Genomic DNA, 21,415 nt, shown 5'->3' with positions numbered 1-21,415 from the left:
AAAAAACAAAAACCCAACAACAAAAACAAACCACTGATATGCAGAGTCATCATCTATTCATCATTCAGGTCTTGCCCCCTTTGCAAATATACAGCCCATGATACTGTGCTGGGCCCCCTCTCTTTCTCTAACACTGTAACTCTGTATACTCTCAATTACCTCAATAGCTCCCATGGATTCAACCATTATTTCAATATATTAAACTTAAATTTATTCATCTAGCTCTCAACTCTCTCATCTCCATATGCTTACAATGTTATCACTAGTCAATATGTTCACAACTCAATCTCCCAAAAAAACCATTTTATCTGTGTGGTGATTAAAAATTTATGGGGTGTCCTATGTCCCAAGTGTTAGGGAACTTGGCTGGGATTTCTGATATATTGCCACTTAAAAATTAGAGGCTAAAGCACCAGTCTGGGGCATCAAGCATTTATTAAAGCATATTAAATATTAGTGAAGATAGAGCACATGGCTCAGAAAGTTAAGAAGGCCTATCTAGGATAGAGAGCGAGTAAAAGCACCTCTGCTCCCTCCAGTGTTCCAGGGCCAAGAGCCCAGACTGAGTAAACTCTAAGGTCAGCAGGAGATCCAGCCCCGCCACTGCTCAAAGCTAATTAGCTAGCATCATTCAAATCTATTGGTTTACTGGACTTGAGGTCGTCCGGCACAGTACATGCTGGACCCTCTGAGGGGAAGGCTTTCAGGTAGGTGTGGTTTTAATCTGTCTCTATCACCGTCCAAGGTCCAACTAAATTTCCTCTGGAATTCTCCTGACTCTGGGCTGGCCTTAAGAAAAGTCAGGCAGGGGTAGCTAGGTGGTGCAGTGGATAGAGCACCGGCCCTGGATTCAGGAGGACCCGAGTTCAAATCCAGCCTCAGACACTTGACACTTATTAGCTGTGTGACCCTGGGCGAGTCACTTAATCCCAACTGCCCCCCCCTCAAAGGTTAGGCAAGGCTCTCTGGGTTATTAGGCCCTCAAACAGGGGCCTCTGGGAGTCTCAAAACCCCATTATTTTCTCACACCTGCTTCCAATTTTTGTCAAGGGCACAAGTTCACAACCTAGGAGTCATCCTTTACTTTTCATATCTCCCACCAATCCCCCAATCCAGTAAGTTGCCAGATCTTGTCATTCAACATCTCTCACTCATACCCTTCTCTCTATTAACAGCATGACCAGCTTAGTGTCCAGGCTCTTACCACTTCTCACCTAACCACCTGATTTTCCTGCCACTAGTCTCTACCTTGCTCTAATCCATCTTCCACGAAAATACAAAATAAATATTCCTTAAATACAAATCTGACCATGACAATCCCCTGCTAAATATTCTCCTGAGGCTCCCCATTGAATCTAGGATATAGTACAAACAAACCCCTTTACAATCTGTCAGGGTAGGGCCAGCCTATTTTTCCAGACTACGTATTATTCCTCCTCATGCACAGTCCATCCTAACTGACCTAACTGTTGTCTCCAAACATAACATTCCATCTCCTGCCTCTATGCCTGGAATGTTCTCCTTCCTCACCTCTGCCTCTTGGAATCCTCCCCTTCAAGGCTTAGTTTAAATGCCTTCTTCAAAAGGCCCTTCCTGATTACTCAGGTGTTTGTTTCAAACCCCCCTCCTCCTACCCTTATCACAGTATGTATGTGCATCCTTCCATCACCATATATTTATATTTATTCTGTCTGTACTATTCTATGAACATGCTGTTACTCACCCCTTGAAGTTCCTTGAAGTCAGGGAAAATCTTGAGTTTGTACATGTATCACAGTATTTAGCAGAACACCTGACACAGTAGGTATTTAATAAATAATTGCTAATTCAGTTTCGCTTAACCGTATTGATTATAAAGGAGTATTTGACAGTGGCAAGGAGAGTGGGAAATAACTGGACAAAATATGTCATTTAAATTTAATTATTTTAAATTAAATTTTAATTTTAATTTAAAAATAAAAATAAGGAGCAGCTAGGTAGCACACTGGATAAAGCACCAGCCCTGGATTCAGGAGGACCTAAGTTCAAATCCGGCCTCAGGCACTGGCTACTTACTAGCTATGTGACCCTGAACAAGTCACTTAACCCTCATTACCCCACCAAAAAAAAAAAAGAAAAGAAAAAGAAAAAAGAAAAGAAAAATAAGTACCATCTAAATCTATAAGAACTTGACGCAAATATATTAATCTAATAGCTATTCTCCAACAGATAAGTTATTAAAAAATATTAACAAGCAATTCTCAAGAGAAACATAAATAAAATAAATACAATAAGTGTTCAGATACCATAATCATTAGAAATTAAACATAAAACTATGAGATACAAATAGTAAATCACAATAAAATTCAGTGCTGATAACTGCTTTGGGAAAACAGATATGTGATTATTACTTTGCCAGCACATCTATGAACTGGTTTAGTCTTTTTGGAAAGTAATATGAAATTATAAGATAAGAGTTATAAAACTTCATACCCTTTGATCCAGTGATCCCACTAGCACTCTTGCCTAAAGATGCTATTGACAAAAACAAAAGAAATAAACAAAAAAAATCTGTACAAAAATCTTAACAATGTTCATAATAGCAACCCATATGTCCAGTGACTGGAGAATAGTAAACGCTGATACATAAATGTAATGAAACATTAATGCTCCATAAGAAATTACACTATCAGAAGGTATTATAAATGACATTCAGCAAACAAAATCACCCCTCACTCCTATTAAATTGACAATTTTAAGAGAGAATATGACTGGGTTATCAATTCCATCTATTTCAATTCAACAAACATTTATTAAACACCTATCACATGTGAGATTCTAGCAGTACAAAGAAGGAAACAGTCTACATGTCCTTGAGAGACTTACACTGGGGGGGGGGGTAGACAAATACAAATGAAATTAAATATAAAATACAGGAAGGGGAAAGGTACTAGCAACTGGGGGGAGGAAGGATGAGGACAGACTTTCTGTGGCAAAGCTCTGAGGGAAGTTAGAGATTCTGAGTCAGAGGTGATGACAGAATGTATTACTGCCATAAGGGATGACAGTCTGCAAAAGCACCTAGACAGGAAATGGAATGTCATATTGTTTGGGGGAAGAACAAAACAGGCTGGTTTGGCTGGACCACAAAACGGACAATGGAGGTGAGATGTAACTATACCGGAAAAATAGGCTACAGCCAGGTTATGACCAGTTTTTAGTACCAGTCTGTCTTTTTTTATACTAGGGGCAAGAAGAAAACTGCTAAATTTTTTTTTCTAGAGCAGGGTGATAAAATGTCTATAATTGTGCTTCAGGAATATGAACTTGTCAAGCTATGTGGACAATGGTCTGACTGCCCTTCTTGCTAGTTCTACCCACATGACTCATATCTGTTTCTACACAGACTGTCCTCCATGCCTGAATGCACTCCTCCTCAACTTATGCTCTAAAGAATTCCTTGTATCCTTCAAAACTCTCAAGAGCCCATCTCCCCAAAAAACCCACTTAAATACTCACCTTCTATATAAAGCTTCATATAGGTGGTATGACTGAGCTATGATTTAAAGGAGTTAATAGTTCTGTGAGGGAGAATATCTGTACATATGGACTATCTGTGCAAAGGAAAGTAGGGGGAATATTTTCCTAGAAACAACAGTGAGCTTACCCACCACTTTGATCTTTCTTAATAGGTTAAACAATAGCAAAATTTTTAATGCAACACTCCCTGTTTCAGGCCTTCCTCATCTCTCATTGGTAATATCCTCTTCTCTCCCCATTCCAATTCATCCTCCATACAGACCAAGTCTTCCTCTGTTCAATAAGCTCATGTTAACTGGAGAAAATATAAACTCCTCTGTCTGTCATTTAAGATCCTTTAAATTTGGCCTCATCCCACCTTTCCTACCTTATTTCTTCCACATTCCCCTTCATGTACACTACTGGCCTTTTTGCTGTATGTAACATACACAGCATTCCATTTCTCATATCTCATCTCCATACCTTTCCACTGGCTATGCCCCATATCTGTAATCCACTCCTTCCTCACTTCCAATTCTTGGAATCTCTGGTTTCCATCAAAAAACTCTCAAGTGCTACCTTCTTCTTGAGGCCTTTACACCCCCCACCCCCTGCAGGGATAATGCCTTTTCCTCAAATGTCAGCTGGTACTTTCTCTTTGTGTATTTTCCACGGAACTATACATGTGCATGCAGCCTCCTAGAATGGAGACTCCTGAGAGCAGAACAGCTTCATCTCTGTCTTTGTATCCCTAGCACAGTGCCTGGCAGATAGCAGACACTTAATAAATATTCAATGGCTGACTGATATCAAACCAAGAAAAAAATTGCTTATTAATATTACTGGTGGTACTAATAAGACTTGTTTCCAGAAATCCCTTGATAATCTAGAAGAGAATTTGGCCAACTATGCCTTGCCCTCTGCCTGTTTGTATGGTTTTTCTATTTTTAATTACAATAAAACCTTATTTTAAAAAAACAAATCTCCACAGCACCAACCCTGGATTCAGGAGGACCTGAGTTCAAATCCAGCCTCAGACACTTGACACTTACTAGCTGTGTGACCCTGGGCAAGTCACTTAACCCTCATTGTCCCGCCAAAAAATTTTAATTTAATTTTTTTTAAAAAAGCAAATCTCCTAGATGTACAAAAACAGGCTGTGGTTTGCCAACTCCTAATCTAGGACATTGGGTTAAATCCTAAAAGAAATTCAATAGTAAGAAACTTCTCAGCCATTTATTTCTACCTCATGCATCCTTCTCATTCCTCTTTCATCAAAACTTTGGATTTAATTCCTACAACTAAACGGAGATAGATGAGTTTTGGGCTTATCATGCCTAGAATCACATCACTTCCAGGTCATTTCCAAAGGATGATGAAACCCCACCCCAACCCAACTTCCAACATCCTAATTTCCTTTTATGTGTTTTCTTCCTCCATTAGAAGGTAAACTTCTTCAGGGCAGGAGATGACTTGCTTACTTGTATTTAGCTCTCAAGCACTTAGCAATGTGCCTGGCACATAGTAAGCATTAATAAATTCTTTTATCATTCATTCATTCATTCAAAAACCCATTTAGGGTTTTCTTGGCAAAAATACCAGAGTGGCTTGCCATGAAAACTCTAAATGGGGCCACGAAGTCAGACTTTATATTTGGATTCAAAAGACTTCATGAGTACAAAAAGGGGAGGTATATCTAGAAAAAAGTTCCTGAAAAAAGATGGGAGGGGGAGAAGTATATTAGACTGTAAGCTCAGTGAGTCAACAACTTAATTTAGGGTACTCTGAGAAGCAGTTCAGTCATATTTTAGTCATGTACAACTCTTTGTGACCCCTCCCCCCTTTTTAGGGGATTGTCTTGGCAAAGATACTAGAGTGTTTTGCCATTTCCTTCTCCAGCTCATTTTACAGATAAGGAAACTGAGGCAAATAGGGGTAAGTGACTTGCCCAATGTTACACAGCAAGTCACTTAACTCTCATTGCCCCACCAAAACAAAACAAAAAAACCCAAAACACCAATATCATAAAGGTGACTTTAAAAGACTTAGGATTCCCTGAGAATAAATGAGCATGTTATACATCTCCTGACAACAGAGGTGATAGATTCGAGATGCAAAATGAGACATTGTTTGGGGTATGGCCAATGTGGGAATGTTTTTCTTTTCCTATTCCTTTCAACAAGAGGAGGAGGAGGAAAACGCGAATTTTATTAATTAAAAATTAAATTTTCAAAATTAAATCATTTTTTGAAAGCAGCTTATTGTAACATATGTAATATACATAAAACAGAAGGTAAGGGAGTAGGGAAGAGACACTAGCAACTGTAAGGGTCAGGAAAAGGCTCATACAAAAAGTAGAACTTAAGATGAGTCTTGAAAGAGGACAGGTATTCCAAGAGGTCTATCTCTTGGCAAGAAGCAGTGCAACACCAGCATATGGAACACAGTCTGTACAAAAGCACTGGGATAGAAAGCGAGATGTCACCATGAGAAATAGATGGGTCAGTTGCCTGAAATAGAGATCTGCATTTTAGTATCAGAGCTCCCTGGGGCACTGGGTACTTAAGTAACTTGTCCAGGGTAAAAGAGACAGATGAACAGAGATTTTACTGGCCCTAAGGCTAGCATTCCATCCACTATAACATGGCTGCCTTCATTATCCAAAAGTGGAATGGGCTGGTCAATAAGCACAGGCTGGATTTCTATATTGTTGTGTGGGATTTTGTTCAGGTACAGACTAGATGCCCTCTGAGGTTAATTTCCAACTCTGTCATTCTGTGACTTCAAAGAGTTGGCATTTGAGCCAGGCTTTAAAGAACTGGGTGGAATTCAACAGGCAATGAGGGGTAGAGAAAAGAGGCACAGGAATAGCATGATCAAAAAGTGTTAAAGTGTAAAGTACTTCCAGGAGACAAATAGCACAGTTTGGCTAGAAAATGGAATACAAGGAGTGGCATGATATGAAACTAGAGTAGTAGAATAGGGCCATACTGTAGAGGTTCTTGAATACTAGAAAAATTCAATCTTAATTTTAAAAGTATACATTTACAGAGTTATAGATTTGTAAACTGTGTAAAAGCAATGCTTTTAATATGTATTTGGGCATTTTTTACAAGTTACTTGTTTTGTGGAATCTCTCATGGCCAAGCACCAAAGAGTAACTGTCAATGAATGTAGTTGTATTTTTTTTTAATTTATTTTATTTTTTTATGAGGCAATTGGGGTTAAGTGACTTGCCCAGGGTCACACAGCTAGTAAGTGTTAAGTGTCTGAGGCCAGATTTGAACTCAGGTACTCCTGACTCCAGGGCTGGTGCTCTATCCACTGCACCACTTAGCTGCCCTGAATGTAGTTGTATTTTTAAACAGTGCTTTTCAGTAAAAGCTGAATCTGGTCATCATACGAATGATCAGGCTTAGATCCTGGACTTCATATGGTAAATAAGGAGAAGTTATGAGAAGCAGATAGCACAAACAATAAGATTTCTGAGAATCCAGTGACAGGTTGACACAATTGGTAACGAAAAACCTCTCACTTATTTTCTACTTTAGAAAGCACTTTTCTCACAACCACCTTTGTGCAAGTATTTTCCCCATTTTACAGGAGACAGGTTCAGAGATCAAACAGTTAGTATTGGCACTAAAATAGGAACCCAATCCTCTGACTCCAAATTCAGCTTCCTTCCCCTTATGTCTTTTTGCCCCTCAAAAGGTTTTAGTCTGTCCAAGAACCCTTAATGTTGTTCAAAAAAGTATACCTCTTTTCTCTAACAGGAAAAAAAAGGATTAAGTTAGCAATAGAGTTCTGAAAGTAGAAAAGATGTGGTCTAAATGTTTTCAGAAAAGTAAGAGACTAAATCATCTATGTGATCATGGGGCTATGGCTTAAAAATAGATGTTTGGAACAATTAAGTGTGGCTTATGAGACATGAAGTCAATACAAATGGGGAAGGGCTACGGAGAAGCAGTGAGGAGACAACTGTGATTATCCATTATAAGTTTATAATGTGGAATTAACTTGATTTTGTGGGTTTTTTTTCCAACCAAGAATTATCCAAAGTTAAGTATTAAGTCATTAATGAAGAAAGCATGGGAGATTCTGGTGGCTAGTGAAAATGGCAGACCATAGAGTCAAGACTAGGTATGGAAGCGAATGAAACCAAAGTAAGGGAGATATGCTGAGAAAATGGGATTTAAGGGATGCCACGTTAAAAGAAAAAGATAAGCTTAGTGTAAGAGAAATTAGGATAGGTCTATTAATAGAATATTATGATCAGAATAGAATTTTGATGTTTAAAATCATGGAGACAGTGGGGTTGAGATGGTGAGATCTATGCTGCTGGTGTGAAACAAAAGTAGATAGAAAAAGAGGTACTTATAAATAAAAGTTGAGAAACTGTGCTGGTCAGAATTTAAAGTTTGTTCTAACTAATCTGTCATCCCCAAGTATGAAATGCAAGAGAATGGAGTGAAAAAGGACCTTGAGTCAGATTCTTAAATCACTAAAGAAATTTGAAAGTGTGACCTAGAGGCAAAGTAATAGCAAAAGGGAATTAATTCAGTCAACATTTTATTAAGCATTTACTGTGTGCAGAAAACTATGCTGGGCACTTGGGGAAATACAAATGTAAACAACAGTGCCTCTACCCTCATGAAGAATATTGTTTGGTAACATATACAGAACTATTAAGCACAAGAAAAGACAACGAGCATTAAAGGATCGCAAAACAAGATGCTATGTTAGGTTTCAGGGGGAATTTCCTTACAAACAGGCTTCGTGGAGGGAGTTAACATTTTAGTTGGGCCTTAAAAAATGGGTGGGGTAAAAATAGTTATGAACTACTCTGGAGTCAATTAAGGATAAGAAGAGGTTGTTATAAAAAGGAGGAAAGATTACTGATAGAACGAGCTGCCTCTTCCAGTACCCCAAAGCTTTGCTTCCTCCTCCCTCTGATATGAGAGCCAGAACATGAGCCTTAAATTGGAACCCAATCCCAGTCACCGTCTCACAGCTACAATATGCTGAAATTACCCATGACATAGAAAACCTTTTCCTACAAAACATTCCATTATTATCACCTTCTATAAGAAGCCTTTCCTGGTCCATCACAACTGTTAGTACCTTCACATCCTAACTACCTTATATTTATTCTGTATATACTTATTTGTATATATACTATCTGTCTTGATAGAATGCAGCTCTTCAAAAGCAGGAACTGTTTTTTTCTCTTTAGCAAAAAAGCCCAAAACAAAATCCAAACGTTTATTAAGTGCCTACTGTCTGCTGAGGACTGTGCTAGGTGCTAGGAATACACAGGAGGGAGAGGGAGGGCATATATATATATATATATATATATACACACACACACACACACACACACACACACACAAATACTGTGTGTGTGTGTGTGTGTGTGTGTGTGTGTGGATTCACAGCATACCAACTTTTAATAAATAACTGTTAATGTCCTGATAATAGTATCCATGAAAGCAAGTCTTTTTCTGTTTTCATCCTTTGTCTATGTTTAAATCTAGTCAAGGTACTAGAATGAATATAGAACCTGAATTCTACACTGGCCCTGAATTCAGGAGGACCTGAGTTCAAATTCGACCTAAGACACTTGCCACCTACTAGCTGTGTGACCCTGGGTAAGTCACTTAATCCTCATTGCCCCAGCCCCGCCCCCCCAAAAAAGTATGGGGTCAGTTAGGTGGCACAGTGGATAAAGCAGCAGCCCTGGATTCAGGAGGACCTGAGTTCAAATCCGATCTCAGACACTTGACACATACTAGCTGCGTGACCCTGGACAAGTTACTTAACCCTCATTGCCCTGCAAAAAACCAAAACAAAACAAAACCACGCACCAAAAAAACCAAAACAGAACACTTGAATTCTAACCCTAGCTCCACCATTGACTAATTCTGTGACCTTAGACAAATCACAAGGTTTTTGTGCCTCCCTTTTCACTTCTGTAAAACAAGATACTTTTATTGATACATGGAATTTTGACATATTATCCTTCCTCACAATAGTACCTTTCAATAAAAAAACTATGCAAAAGAAGTATTCCAAGTAATAAATAGTACACCACTTTCTATTTTGTAATCTACTGCATTTTTATTTTTTAAAAAAATAGCAGGTGCAGCTAGGTGGCGCAGTGGATAAAGCACTGGCCCTGGATTCAGGAGGACCTGCGTTCAAATCTGGCCTCAGAGACTTGCCACTTACTAGCTGTGTGACCCTGGGCAAGTCACTTAACCCTCATTGCCTCACCAAAAATTAAATTAAAATTTTAAAATAGCCTAAAAAAATCTCAAGAGCTTATGAAGATAAAACAAGATCACAGCAATTTCAAAACATTCAAAGGACAGAAAAATATAAGGTGAAATAAAACCTGAACCATCACTGCCCACTGAAAAAGAACCAGGCTCTGTATTAATAATGCTTTTTCCAAAAGACCCTGTCTAAATTACAAAATCACATGTCCTATAAGTTGCCAAGACTTGTCCAACCTATGTCCAAAACATCTTTACCATTCAACCTTTTCCTTGCACTTGTAGGAGTCCCTAACCTATAACAAGTCTTCATGATTTTTTAGCACCTCCTAATTGGTGTACCTTGTCTCCAGTCTCTTCTTTCTCCAAACTATCCTTCATACATCTGCCAAACTGAAAGAGCACAGATATATCTGACCTTATGATCACCACACTTCACCACCCCCCAAACTCTTGGTTCCATACCGCATCTAAAATATACAAACATAATCTGAGAGCTAGAAGAGACCTCAGCATCCATCTAATCCAAAACCCCTACATAAAAGGAATACCCACTAGGCAAGTAGTGACCCATCTTCTGTCTAAAAGAAAGGGACTCCAGTATCTCAAGATGTCAACTCCACTAGAGGCAGCCCACTCCATCTCCTCAGCCTGGTTTGTAAAGTCCCCCACAACCTGGCTTCCATTTATCTTGCTAATTTTATTTCATATTATTTTGAAACACACATCACCTATTTCCAGTCAAATTGAATTCCTAGTTCTTTCCTACTTCTCTGACTCTTCACAAATGCCCCCCCCCAAGCCTAGAATGCACTTAATCCTCTCTTTTGCTTCAAAGAACGCTTAGTTTCTTTCAAAACAATTCATTTGAAACCCTAAGAGATACTTCCTAGCAAAAGACACTAAGGTCTTTTTTGGATATGCCACACCATTCTTTTCCTCTTGAAATTACTTTGTATTCACCTATATGGTAAAATGTATTTATGTGAATGGTAAAATTTGAACTCTTTGAGGACAGGGGTTAGTAATTTTTTTTTTTTAATTTTTGCAGGGCAATGAGGGTTAAGTGACTTCCCCAGGGTCACAAAGCTAGTTAAGTGTCAAATGTCTGAGGCTGGATTTCAACTCGGGTACTCCTGAACCGAGGCCAATGCTTTATCCACTGCGCCACCTAGCTGCCCCCGGGTTAGTCAATTTTTGACCTGGTATTCTCAGTCTCCTGAACTATGGTGCTTAATAAATGTTTGCTGAATTTAAGCTGGTAAAAAAAATCAGAAAGGGTAAGGACAAAGGGAAAGTTATCAGACTGCGTTTATATCTCTTCAGCATAAATTAATAACTTCAAATATAAATATAAAATAACTTCACTGCTTAAATTAAGCTTTAATATGCACTTCGGAAAAAGAAAAGCAACTAAAAATATAATACCTGAAGTGCACCTAAATATGTAAAACTTTGTAAAATGAGAGAAAAGAAAATGTATTATTCATATTATTTAAGACCTCAAAGTTATCATTTTAATTTGCATCTAGAAAAGTATAAACTTCTATCCTAAGCAATGTAGAACTAAAACAGCTTTTTTATTTTTGAAAATGACTTGTGGGGCAGCTAGGTGGCACAGTGGATAAAGCACCAGCCTTGGATTCAGGAGTACCTGAGTTCAAATGCTACCTCAGACACTTGACAGTTAACTAGCTGTGTGACCCTGGGCAAGTCACTTAACCCCCATTGCCCTGCAAAAAAAAAAAAAAAGAAAATGACTTGTAATATCTAATATTAAGAAATGTAGGGGCAGCTAGGTGGCGAAGTGGATAAAGCACTCATCCTGGATTCAAGAGGACCTGAATTCAAATCAGAGGTCAGACACTTGACACTTACTACCTGTGACCCTGGGCAAATCACTTAACCCCTCATTGCCCTGCCAAAGAAAGGAAAAAGAAGAAAAAAGGAAAAAAAAAAGAAATGTGCTAAATATTACCAAATATATTTTAACATTAAAGTTCATACTCCATATGCATACCTCATTTCATTGAATTACCTAATGATATTGAGCACTACGAAATTTTGAAACAGCAAAAAAAATTTTTTATATACTCAAATTCTAACTTTTCTACCTGTTTTTGAGCCCAAACGCTCTCCAAAGGCAAGAACCTGTCAAGTTTCAATACATCAAGCAACAAATAGGAAAGGGAAGGGAACCATAAAATGATTAGAATCTCTAACAGTCGATAAGCACAGTAAGGTACTTCTGCCACATGAGAACAAAAATCCATAAACTACCCAATCTTACCAAAGTCAAATCATTCAACCAACCTATGGTAAAAATTAAGTCTACATGACAGCAAAATAAACTATTTGAATAAGAATAAAAGAATTATTATTCAATAGTACTAAATAGCTAAGTGTATTTTTGTGACAATGTATTTCTTGCAGTATATATTAGAAAATATATCTCCCACAATTCAGAAGCAAAACAATGAACTAAAGTACTTTTTACTGAATACCAGCATTTTTTTCAAGAAATTTTGACGTAGTTAAGGGACAGATCAGAAAATGTACTTCTGTATTTAAGCCACTTTGATTTTTAAATTGCATTCACTAAATGCCTTTACATTACATAGCTACAAGGTTGTCTGGGGAAAGTAGGAGAGGGAATTATTTCCATTGTTTTTATTCTGGGTAAAATGTCCAGACTGAATAGTTTTCTTATCCTACACAAACCTTCCCATCATCCCAAAGCCTTAGCTAAACATAGTAAACTTGCCATGACTCTGTAAAATGTTTATATACAGGGATACAAATAAACATTTTCAGTCTCAATCAAAAGTCACTGAAATATTTTATATTGATATATACGTGTACATATGTATCTACATTTTAACAAATATTATTACCATTGTAACTTTTTTTTTTTTGCGGGGCAATGGGGGTTAAGTGACTTGCCCAGGCTCACACAGCTAGTGTCAAGTGTCTGAGGCTGGATTTGAACTCAGGTCCTCCTGAATCCAGGGCCGGTGCTTAATCCACTTCGCCACCGAGCCGCCCCCACCATTCCAACTTTTAACACTTAATTCACAAAAGTTTATTCTGCTCTATGTGAACTAGAGATATATTTTAACCGTGTACAATGCATAAAGGAATTAAATCCAGAACACTTTTTATTTGAAATTAACTCCTAATTGAAGACAGAAATTATCTTTTGCCTCTTTTTGTATCTCTACTGATTATCACATTGCCTGGTACATAGTAGGTGCTTAATAAATGTGTGGTAAGGGGCAGCTAGGTGATGCAGTAGATAGAGCACTGGCCTGGAGGAGGACCCGAGTTCAAATCCAGTCTCGGATACTTACTAGCTGTGAAATTCTGGGCAACTCACTTAACCCCAACTGCCTCAATAAATAAATAAATAGATGAATGAATGATGAATGAATAAATGTGTGCTGCTGATTGAAGAAAACAAATTTATGTTTTTTAATGGTTAATTGCTCGATCTCTTTAAAAGTGCAGTATGAGATCTGACAGCATATGTTACTTTTCTTTCCAGGCACCCAAATCTGTACAAGAAATAGTGACAGACAAAAAAGCCAAAGTTCCTGGAAAGACTGACATATTCCTGATGAGGAGCAGAAAAATTAAGTCCGGGAGAATGTAATACAACATTACCAGAACAATTCACATAGTTTTAAGATTTAATGTCTTTCATGTGTGTGTGTGTGTGTGTATATAAAATCTCATTTGATATTATTATACAAATACAACTCAAATCATGTGATACAGTGCCAAAAGCACTGGCTCTGGAATCAAAGGACCTGAGTTCAAATTCCATTTCAGCCTCAGTTTCCTCATCTGTAAAACAGAGATAAAATAGCACCTATCTAACAGGGTTGCTGTGAAGATTAAATGAGATAATACATGTAACACTATCTCTAAACTTCAGAGACCATTCAGCCCAGTCCCCATCATATACATATGGCCTACTGTACATACAAGGCACTGTGCTAAGTGCTTTACAGATTTCATTTGACCCTCACAATAACTTGTGTAAGTAGAAATTAATAAACTCCAAAGAGGTAAAATAATTTGCCCATGGTCAAACAATGTTTGATTTTTTTCTGTACTCTATCATGTAGGAATTCATTAAATTTATTTTGAGGACGAAAAGAAGTACTCAAATTGGAAATGTTTGGAAGCAACTAGTCTAGATCATCAATTCCTCATTTACATTACATTTCTGAAGACTAATTATCCTGTTTAGATGTCCTCCAGCTTATCAACTTCCATCTCCAAATCTGTCCTCTTCTCTCTACTTACAACCATAAAGACCCTAGTTTAGGCCTTCATCGCCTCTCTCACCTGCCTAGACTATTACAAGAGCCTCTCCTTTCTCTAATCAATCTTCCACAGGTGCCAAATTTAAATTCAGCAAATCTGTTACTCTCCTGCTCAAGAAGTTTCAGTGGCTCCCCCACAAAATATAGGATAAACTACAAATACCCCAGCCCTTCACAATGACTCCAGTCTATCTTTCCAGGCTGACTTTACATTACTTCCACCTTCACTTCCCCCTCCCCCAATTCCCCAGGCATACTTGCTATTTATTTCCCAGTATGATAAAATAATGGAATTTGGCAGGTACCCAGGGGTCCCACTTGAATGAGCGTACTGTTTGGGAAATTGGCTAGTGATGATTGGATATGGGCCACACCTGGCCTGTCCTGAGTGACCTATGCTGCTGATGTCAGCAGGGGAACCACTCTCCACATCCAGCTTGAAGGCCCTCCCTTTTGGGGGAGGGAAAGTAAAAGTAGAAAAAGGATGCTTGCTGAGGGGAGCTCATCTTTTTCCTGCCCGTGAGCTTCCAGGAGCTTCCAGGTGTGCTGAGAGGCCACACAGCTGTTTCCTATTGAAACTACAGACCCCAGGTGGTGAGTTAATAAAAACGGATCCAGCTCTTTGAATTAGCAGAGCTGGAAGCAAGTTTGGGGATTGTGTCATCTTTGCTAGAGCCAGGGAGATTATCCATTTTTCTATTTCCCTATTCCCTTGTCCTTGACTTTATTAATTTCACCTTTGCTGTGTATTTTATTCCCATTAACAAAACCTGATTTGTTTGTGGAAAAGAGGCTGTTAATCCCCTTTCTTATTGGCCTGGGAGAAATAACTAAAAAAGGCAGTTCAGAGGGGAGGAAACTTTGGACCTAGAGGTCCCTCATTATTTTCTGAACCTCAATATTATGGGGAGCCACCCAATTAACTCTCCCCATATTAAATTTGGCCCCTACACCAGACACTATTAGAAAAATCTGTCTTCTGCCTCTGTGCCCAGGCTACCTAAAAGGTTATCCCTTCCAGCTCTGGGAACCCCTAGCTCCCTTCAATGTTAAACTCAATTATCACCTTCAAGAGCCTTTTTAGGATTGCACACTGGGCCACTCCCTCCACCCCAGTGGATTTTGTATGTGTCCTATGTTTACTTAGCTGTAAACAAGCTGAATCCCCCAATAGAATCTATTTGGGAGGAAGGGGTAGAGAATTGTCTTGTTTTTGTGTTTCTATCCCAGTACAACCCCTGGCACACAGTAGGTACTTAAACATACTTAATGATTTATTTTATTTCAGCAAATCTGGATGTTTATAACTAAAGTCAAACTATCAATGCTCCACTTCTCCCTGCACACCTCCAACCTTCTGAACTCAATTTCAAAATTGAAAATCTGTACAGAAGAAAAAAAAAGAAAATCTGCACAGACTACAATAAGTAGCTAGAATATTGACCAAACTACTCAAAAGCAGGGGAAACAGAATACTCATTAAAAAGATTATTTGGGGGGGGGGGCAATGAAGGTTAAGTGACTTGCCCAGGGTCACACTGCTAGTAAGTGTCAAGTGTCTGAGGCCAAACTTGAACTCAGGTCGGTCCTCCTGGAACCAGGGCTGGTGCTTTATCCACTGCACCACCTGACCACCGCAAAAAAGATTAATTTTTTTTTTAAGTGAGGCAACTGGGGTTAAGTGACTTGCCCAAGGTCACACAGCTAGTAAGTGTCAAGTGCCTGAGGCTAGATTTGAACTCATGTCCTCCAGGCTCCAGGGCTGGTGCTCTATCCACTTCACCACCTAGCTGCCCCTCAAAAAGATTAATTTTAAAAATTCTATATTTTGCCTATTTTCTTCCTTTTTAAAGGACTTTAAACTTATTTCATTAACTGATTCCACCTTTGGTAACTGAAGCAGCCCTTTAAAGCTTAACCAGAACTAACTTCTAACCTAAGCCTCTCCTCTTTCTACTTACTACCTTAATGATAAAAACTAGCATTAAAGTGTTTTACCAATATTATTCTCTCCATTTTACAGAAGAGAAAAAATGGGGCTCAAGACACAAGTCTTCTAAGTCTAGCTGTCCACCCATTTCATTTTACAGCCTAAGACCCAGTAAAAAAAACTTATATCACATTGTTCATAACCAAAGAAAGCTTGTTTAATAAAGTTTCATTCACATTAGTACTTACAGTTCAAAGACACCAATACCCAAACATGTCATTTGCTTCCAAGGCAGAATTTAATAGGTTATTAAATTTTGTAATAATTATATGTACAATTAGCATATTACTCAAAATAAGATTATTAAAATCTGAAATAGTCACACCTACAATTTACACCTAAATACTTAAAACTTGTTTTTAAATTAAAATACTAAGAAAGCATACATCATCCCACAACGCTATGACAAGATTTACACACGTACACATATGGTACTGTTTAGTTACCAATTAACTTCATAGCTGTCCAAAAAGCAAGTTCAATTCACAAAACAACATCAGATGCCTACTATGTGCATGGCACTGTTGCTAAGTGCCAGGGATACAAAACAATGACTAAAGTGCCGACTAAAATACTACTTTCATATACTACTAAGTCAACAGAGCACCACCGACTTGGCTCTTTTCAATTTTAAGGCAGATAAAGCGTATTAAGGATTGATTGACCTTTACTTCTTTCACCAAAAACCATTACTTTAAGGTTTCCTTAAAATCAAGATTAGGTACAAGAAAACTCGGAGAATTCAAAGTCTACATTGCAATCCCTGATTGATCTAAGACCTCCAGAGTAATAAAGCAAGTGTCCAAAACAAAGCAGAAGCTTTTAAAGATGTTTTTAAGACATCTAGATGGCAAAGAATACTAAGTCAGGGGAAGGAGGGGCTTACACAGCGATTTTCACAGGGCATGTATCCCCAAATTGACTTCCTTAGCGATAGAGGGCATCCGGGGTGGGTTCTCACCTCTCCTATGGCAGGACAGAGCGGAGTCCCTGGCTGGAGGCAGCTGGGGGCAGGGAAAGACTGTCCCCTACCTAGTTAGAGCCTAGGGGAGGGGCAGCTTCCAAGTTTTTACCTAGAGGGACAAAGGTTGGGAGTCCCGAGCGCTGGGTTTCTTCTGCACACCCTCCCGCGGTTAGGTCCAGCCAGGACAGCGGTTGGGCCTGGGTCCGGGCGGGGACCTGGGGAGGGGGACGGGGGGTGTCCGAGCTCCTCTCGCCCCCCCCCCAACACACACACACACACACACACACACACACACACACACACACACACCGCCCGCCCCATAGCGCCTCCCGCGCCCGCCCTCGGGTAACCTGTTGAGGGAGCTCTCCTAACGACACACACCCCCAGCTCCGCCTCTTACCTCCGCCGCCGCCACCGCCGACCCCCAGCCTCCGCCCGAGGGCCCCCGACTCCAACACGCCGCGGGCTCGGGGGGCCCTTAAGATACCGGATCCAGAACTAGAAACTACCGATCCCCTCCGCCGCGTCCCCGCCTCCGTCAGCGCCGACCGAAGAACGGCAGCCTACTCTTCCCGTCGCTCGCCGTCGCAGTCTCCAGGAACTCCACCCCAAGACCGCGCGAGACCACCCCCCCTTCCACGCCCGCCTCCGACGTCCTACGGGGCGTGCGCACGCACGCGCGCCCCTGGAGCCCAGGCAGAGCGAGAGCGCGCATTCCTCAATTCCAGCCTGCCTTACCCTGGGAGCTCGCGCGGGCTCTCGGGCCTGCGGCTGCGTAGCGGCGATGCCGCTGCGAGGTGGGGATGGAACTGGGGAGAGCCGGGGAGGTAACTTGGCTCTTGGTAGGACTCCCGTGGACCACGGGAAAGAGTGCCCGCTATTGGTCCGTTCTTTGGTTGGGAGGGGCGGGGATGGGGTGCGAAGTAGGTAGCGCGCGCTCTCCCGCGTTCTACCCGGAAACTGCTCAGTGTGGTGGGAGGAGGTGGGGGAAGGGAATGGCTCTGTGGAGTTGTGAAGACCACTCTCCACCTAGCCACCAGCCTCTGGAGAAAATGCGTGGGAACCGTAGAGAGTAACGAGATTAAGAAGGCTATGGCTGCGGAAGACCCGCCGCTTTTCTCTTTACCTCATTTACTGGAGCGACCCCGCCCCCCTCCCAGAACACCTGGTTTAGGACCTCGGCCTAGGAGCCCCTGAATGATGCTGCTGCTGAGCACTCAGCACCTGCACGAAGTGTGAGACGAGCCCGAGGAAGTCGCAGACCGAGCTCCAGAGTCCCCTACGTTTCAGGAGCTTCCCATTAGCTGGATGTGAAGTTACTGATATTAGCTTTCACGTTTTCATTTATTTTTATTAATTACTCACCATTTTGTTATTTTACAAATATCTAATCCTTACAGCAACCCTGGTGCTGTTACTATCCCCGTTTTACAGATGAGGAAACAAGAAAATAGAGGTTGTGACTTAACAGCTATTAAGTTTCTGAGGCAAGATTTAATAGGCTAATGTTTAAAATGCTTATTGGTTGCCAACACGTGAGCTGACTCTTGACACCAAATCAGATGTTGCAAGATTTTTCTGGGAGAGGGAATTGTTAGGCCCGAAATAATAACAATAATAATAGCTTGAATCGTATATTGTATTTTAAGATTTTGCAACGCTTTTTAGATGTTTTTTAATTTGATTCACACAACCTTGGGAGGTAGGTGCTCTTATTAGCCTCATTTTACAGATGAGGAAACTGAGCTTGAGAAAAGTGAAGTGACTTGCCCAAGGTCACAGCTAGTAAATATCTGAAACAGGATTCAGTTATTTATGTGTTCTCTGAAACTGAACCCATCCTTCTTTGATACAGGTTGCAGGTAAGTTGTACAAGTCATCTAGCAAAATCGTGTGCAAATCAACTAAGCAAGAGAGTCTGCATTAATAGACTAAGTAGCCACTAATAATCATTTATAGATATATCTAGTTAAATGTATCTCTATAGTTACTAATTTGGTTAATATATATATATATCATACACATATACAGGGTGGGCCAAAAGTCACGAGGGGTTTCAATATTAATAACTCCTTTATTTTTTGTTTTTAATTTACAATACCGTAGCATCATATGCATAGGAAATGAGGGGCAGTGGATAGAGTGCTGGCTCTAGATTCAGGAGGACCTGAGTTCAAATTTGACCTCAGACACTTGACACTAGCTGTGTGACCCTGGGCAAGTCACTTAACTCTCATTGCTCCTAAAAAGGAAATGAGTTTACATTACATGTGAAAAATCAACTCTTTTTTTTTTGCGGGGCAGTGGGGGTTAAGTGACTTGCTCAGGGTCACACAGCTAGTGTCAAGTGTCTGAGGCTGGATTTGAACTCAGGTACCCCTGAAACCGGGGTGGTGCTTTATCCACTGTGCCACCTAGCTGCCCCTGAAAAATCAACTCTCTTAAATGGTGAAAAAAAAATTTTTTTAATTTCAAAAACTTATTAAAACATCATGACTTTTGAAGGCCCACTCTGTATGTAAGTATATCCATAGTTATTAATTTGGTTGCTATTATACTATAGATATTATATATATATCATCTGTATCATTTATGTTATATATGTGTATATATGATAAAGATGATGTATCTACAATATCTATAGTATAATAGCAACCAAATACACACACACATATATGTATGTGTGTGTAAATGTGTATATATGCGTGTGTGTATACACACACATATATGTATGTGTGTGTAAATGTGTATATATGCGTGTGTGTGTGTGTATACACACACACACACACACATTATACATACACAGGGTGTCCGAAAAATTTCAATGAAATCTTAACAGCCTAACACTGCACAAAAGACATTTGAAATACCCTGTGTATATACTACACATGCTAAGCCTTTTATTTGCTGTTATTCTTTCTTAAAATATCTTTTGTTTTTTGGTCCAGACTTGCTTTCATTGCTATGGGAAATTTTCTGTGAGAAAACTTCTACCAAAAACAGATTGGCAAATGTTCTGAAATTTATTGTCTTAGAGAATTGCCTGGGATAACTAAAAGGTTAAGTGATTTGACCAGGCTCACACTGTCCCTTTATGCCAGAGGCAGCATTTGGATACAAGCCTTCTAACTCCTAGACATGCCCTCTATGCAGTCTACCAGGGCCTCTCTAAAAGCAACTTTCACTTACATCACCTTACTTGCAATAAAGTAAATTAATACCAATGGCTCATATTTATGTAAAAAGCATTTATAAAAACCTCATGAGGCTGAGTATTATCTCCATTTTTCAGAGCAGGAAAATTAAGCTTAGAGGGGTTAAGGGTTTTTTCCAAAGTAGTGCTTAGATTTCACCTTATAGTCCCAGTAAAAGTCCCAGTAAAAACATTACAAACTGTTCATAACCTAAAAAACCTTATTCAATAAGTTCTCACTGCCATCAGGATTGAGATATCTCTGTGGACTCAAACTTCATGCATCTTACTAGCTAAGATGTTAACTTATTTGGCCATTTACTCTTGACCTTGCTGTATGCATTTATTCCAAAATACAATTATCAGCAGCTCAATTAAAAAAAAATACCCTACTCATCTGTACCACATATAACATCTTTGGTTTTCTTTTTTAGGTGTTTTGTGGTTGGTTATTCCTATCTAAACCTTTATAAATCTAAAAAGATTGACATATTCTCCTGCTTTCATGGTGTGGGCAAGGGCCTGGTTTGAGTTAGTTGTGATTGGGAAGCCTGGTTGCTTCAAAATTTATGTGATCAAAACATAGAATGTAAATTAGGATCATATTTATATTTAAAACCAAAAGTTGAGCTACTTTTTAAAAATATGAAAAACCTAGTAGAGCAAATAATAGAATTATGCCTCAAAAGTTATTAGCTATTCTTATTTATGTGAATCAATTACATTAATGATAACTTTATATGTAATCATTACCCTATAGTATAATATAGCCTTCCATTCCCTATCATTTTTCCTAATTCTGTCTTCCTATTCTTAGTACAAGCCAAACTGCCCTTAACCACTTCAGTTAGCTCAAGAGCTACCTTCCAAACCCCTGCTCACACAGAAATGTATGATCACTTTGTGTAACTGCTATACCCTAGGTTGGCCCTGAGGGGCTACAGTGTGCCTTTTCTATATTTTCACCCTCAGCACCCCACCTGTGTTCTTATTTCTATGATTATCAGTTAATATCAATTAACCAGCCAGATTTAATTAACAGGAACAGGTAGCTGCTGTGGGGACAAAACATAATTCCCAATCCCAGCCCCCATCACTTGCCCATCAGTATATCCAGAATCCTGAAGAAAGTGAACACAAGCTTAGAGCACATGTGTCAAAGGG

At 39.5% G+C, this 21,415-nt stretch overlaps 1 protein-coding gene across 2 annotated transcripts in view; it reads right to left on the bottom strand.

Annotated features, from left to right (window-relative positions):
* The window catches only part of PALS1 (protein associated with LIN7 1, MAGUK p55 family member), an 87,166-nt gene extending 69,507 nt beyond the window's left edge, over nt 1–17,659 (bottom strand). For both annotated transcript variants that reach the window (XM_043985902.1, XM_043985904.1), the window contains exon 1: nt 17,459–17,659. The gene's annotated coding sequence lies outside the window, so the exon portion shown is untranslated. The remainder of the gene's footprint in view (nt 1–17,458) is intronic.
* Between the last annotated feature and the right edge of the window lie 3,756 nt (nt 17,660–21,415).

The sequence above is a fragment of the Dromiciops gliroides genome, chromosome 2 (assembly GCF_019393635.1).
Source record: "Dromiciops gliroides isolate mDroGli1 chromosome 2, mDroGli1.pri, whole genome shotgun sequence".
Lineage (NCBI taxonomy): Eukaryota > Metazoa > Chordata > Mammalia > Microbiotheria > Microbiotheriidae > Dromiciops > Dromiciops gliroides.
The sequence above is the reverse complement of the archived record's forward strand: the minus strand, read 5'-3'. Positions and strand labels throughout refer to the sequence as shown.